This window comes from Pinus tabuliformis, chromosome Q (assembly GCF_031772625.1).
Source record: "Pinus tabuliformis cultivar Carrire ecotype Pingquan chromosome Q, CPIR1, whole genome shotgun sequence".
Classification (NCBI taxonomy): Eukaryota; Viridiplantae; Streptophyta; class Pinopsida; order Pinales; family Pinaceae; genus Pinus; species Pinus tabuliformis.
In genome coordinates, this window is record NC_142296.1 from 44,261,512 (window position 1) to 44,266,020 (window position 4,509).

The 4,509-nt window shown below is 31.0% G+C and overlaps 1 pseudogene; it reads left to right on the forward strand.

The window, feature by feature from the left end:
* Positions 1 to 256: 256 nt before the first annotated feature.
* LOC149218204 (pectate lyase 1 pseudogene) lies at positions 257 to 1,820 on the forward strand (annotated as a pseudogene).
* Positions 1,821 to 4,509: the final 2,689 nt, after the last annotated feature.

Below are 4,509 nucleotides of genomic sequence, written 5' to 3' on the forward strand. Positions count from 1 at the left end.
CGACTAATCAATCAATCTTTTACAAATTTAATTTTTTTTGGGTTAAAATATCTCAAATGGTTACGATTTTAAAACTGAGATTGGTTCTCCCGGATCTTCACACTTTAATAAGCATGGATGGTTGAATTATTTCGGTAGATAAATTGGGTTTAAGGTACAGCCAAAACCAAAGCATGAAGCTTTCATAAATTCAGATCCAATCTGATACTACTACTCCAGTTGCAAATACTGGGCAGATCAAAGGGTCACAGGAATTATGGCGTTCAAACTATCTGCCTCTGCCTCTATCACTGGAGCAGCATGTATTTTATTAGCTTCTGTGTTGTTGCAGGCCTCCGTGTGTTCTTCAGCCAGCAACAACCCCATTGACAACTGCTGGAACAATGGAAACTGGCAACAGAATCGAAAGAAGCTGGCAGATTGCGCCATAGGCTTCGGAAGCGCAGCCAACGGAGGAAAAGCAGGAGAAATATACACAGTCACCACCCCAGAGGACAATGCCGCAGATCCGCAGCCTGGTAGTTTGAGATATGGGGTGACACGTAAGAATCCACTGTGGATTGTTTTTGCTAAGGATATGATCATCAAGCTTCAGATGCCCCTGATTGTGACGAGCCAGAAAACTATCGATGCAAGGGGCGCCAAAGTCCAGATTGGTAATGGGCCCTGCCTGCGCATCGACAATGTGAACAACGTTATTATTCATGGCTTGCAAATCAGTAATTGTGTGCCCAACGCGAGGGGCAATGTTCGGGTGGCGGAGGGTAATGGTGGTGTGCAATTGATGGACCCAAGGGACGGAGATGCTATTTCTGTAACGGGTTCCACTAATATATGGATCGACCACAACACCCTCTCCAAGTGCCAAGATGGTCTGCTTGATGTCACGCTAGGTTCCACAGCAGTTACTATTTCCAACAATCACTTTTTTAACCATGACAAGGCAAGCTACCTAAACTGCACCATGTTTATGGTAGATTTTAAGAATATTTTTAAAATTTTTCATTTTGAGAATATTTTAGAGTATGATGAATCTTCCGTTTTAGACTGTGATGAATATTCTAAAATCTAATGTACCTCAAACTTATGAAACCACACATGCATGCATGCAGACTATGCTGTTAGGGCACAGCGATGAATATGACGGTGATAAAAACATGAAGGTAACAGTGGCATACAACCACTTCGGACCAGGTCTCACACAGAGGATGCCAAGGTAAATTTATCTCGCTTTTAGTTTTTGTGTGATATAATCAATCTCTAAATCTTAAATTAAATTGAGTTAATGTATTAATAACAATAATTCGGATTAATTTGAAGTTTCAAACCAACTAATATGATTTATCTTTTAGATTAATCACATCAATATTATTCCGTTTCCGTGGTTTCGGATTAGCTAATATAATTCATCCCCGAGTAATAATATTCAATTAACATACATGAACCCAATGTTTTATGATGATGTCAGAGCTAGATTCGGTTACGTGCACGTAGTGAATAACGATTATGAACCGTGGGGATCGTATGCCATTGGAGGAAGCATGCATCCAACCATCAGAAGCGAAGGAAATCGGTTCGTGGCCCCGAGTAGCACGAATACGAAGCAAGTGACATGGCGTGAAAACTGTGGCGGCGGTGATCCTACTTGTCCCAATGGGTGGCTCTGGGTTTCAGTCGGCGATCAGTTTCTGAATGGAGCATACTTCAATGCTTCTGGTAAAGGAACGGCTATTCCACCGTATAGTGCAGGGCAACAATTTGCAGTTGGTCGTGGGAGCTCAGTACCAGCGATGACTACGCAGGCGGGAGCTCTGAACTGAGTTACCGCTGACTCTGAATTATGAATATTCTATCTATTTACAAATATCTATTTTTCTTAATTATATGTTTCCATAACTAAAATGAATAAAATTATATTATATTATTTTCTTGGTTTTTTATTACACGACTTGGTCATATGTTTTTTTTATTGAATTATAAAATTTATTATTAAAAATATATTTTTTAATAGTAAAATATATTTAATTATATATATATATATATTATTTTTAAATTATATATTTTTATAATTAATAACTATAATTTATATATATATATATATATATAATTAAATTTTTTAAAAATATTAAATTACATAATAATAATAATAATAATAAAATGTAAATTCCCGAGCAGTTTAATTGAATATTCCACCTCACATGAACTAGTATATACCAAAAAATTGTAGATTTAAATTCTACAAAATTACTATGTAATGGATCAATTTTAAAACTAAACATCTATTGTAATCATAAAAGTTTTTAATGAAGTGATTCCTATACATTATAAAAATTTTGTAATCATTAAAGTTTTTAATCAAGTGATTCCTATACATCATAAAAAAATATGTAGCATATTTTTTGTTTGTGTGGTAATCGTTTGTTTATTATTATCAACAAAGTTATTAAACCTAGAAACTAAATAACATCATGGTACTCGTTTATTAATACACTAGTATATTTTTAACATCTGAAGGGATCACTTTTTGTAGTTTCATGTTCCGGATTATCCACAGTTTCTAGTTCAGTCTGTCGACGTTTCAAACCCCAACCGGGGTCCATCATCAGGACAATTCAGAAAGATTGTCGGCTCAATCACCCCCCAGACCATCGAGATCATTGAACCTATGATCTCTCAATAGTAAAGGTGCTTAAATTGAAATAACCCTCGGGGCTACAAGGTTGATATGTAACAATAGAAAAATAACTTGTTATTTTTTTAACCAATGAATATAAGTGAAAAATAACTATAAATTTCAAAAAAATTGTTCCCTCAAAAACATATTTGATAAATACAATAAGACAATTAAAATTAGAGAATGTTTTTTACTACCCTAAATTAAATGTTATAACCACTAAATTATATACAACTTGATTGGTCCCTCCTAAGAGGTCACAACTTCAAAACAAGAGGGGTAGTGTATGTATGCTTTGGTAGAGGTGGGTCCCTTGTCCCACAAATAAGGGGGTCTCATACACCAACGTGGTGTTTGGCTCACCTGTGACCTTAAAATTTGATAATAATAATAATAATATACTCAAACTATTTATCTATTAATCCATTTCTCTTACAAAATTAATAAGAAAGAGAACATATAAATCATTTCACTTTGCATACCCATTCATCTCATCACTAAATTGTTAAAATATTCAAAACTTAAATTTAGTATAACAGATTTACTATTCATTCAAAGGTCTTTAACACACTATTTAGGATAGAGTATGGATAAATTACCTCCAATTCCATTCTTAATGCCCATCCACTCTATGTTATATAATCAAATAAGTTGATTGGGAGTTTTAGTATACCATTATTTATGTTGTGAGTATTCAAAGTTAGCATTACATCATATTTTTGCATTTTCTTTAATAAGATTAATAGTAATAAACAAAAGGAATAATTTGCATAGGTAAACCCCCTTTGTGAAGTTCTAAGCTAATAGTGTTCATCAAAGTTCCAAATTAATAGTGTTCGTCAAATTTAGGAAAATAACTTTTATTACATTCAATGAGATAAACATGAATTTATATTTTTAAGATGATTATCTAACTCTAAAACTTATATTTAGTAATTATATATTGTCTCACCATACATCAATTTTTTACAAATTTAAGTAACTTGCATGTGTTTATAAGATTTACAAATTTAAGTAACTTGCATGTGTTTATAAGGCATCTTAGTAAGAATATATTATCATATAAATGTCATAGGTATATATTCATATTTTGATTTTTTATATTCATTGAATTTTGTTTTTCTTAATCACATCGTATCATCTTGAAAACTAAAATTAAATTAATTTTTTTAATATGTATGGTTTTTTTTACAATTAATTATTTGAGGGGGAGTTGAGAAATGTTTTATTTAATTTGATATTTTCAATTACAATTACACAAAAAGTTATTTGAAGAGAAAGTTAAGAAATATTTTATTTATTCAATTAATTTTTCAATGTATAATTTTCAAACTTTTTTAAATATTATGAATTTTAATATTCTATATAAATTTATTATTGTTGTTGTTTAATTTAAAAAAACATAAAATATTGTATAAATAAGAATTATATATAAATAGAGTATATATTTTTTTTATTCAAATTGATTGTTATTTTTATCTATATTATTTATAATTTAATCTTTATTTACCAAAAAAATAAACGATATACTTATTATAATATGTTTTCAAAATTAGGGAAATGATTGGTAAACATAAATAGACATCAAAACGTTTATCTCATGATACATGTCATATTATCAAAATTAAATCATAAAAATTAATTAAAATAATCCGTGTCAATGATTTCCATTTACTACAAGCCACAAAACTTCCTAAATCTTGAAATATGAAAAATCAGCCTCTGAACAAACATGATAAAGCTGTCAAAATAGAGACCCAAACACAATGCAGAAAGTGTGGGTCCAAAAATCATGACACAAATCACTACCCAAATATTTCAATCACAAAACATTT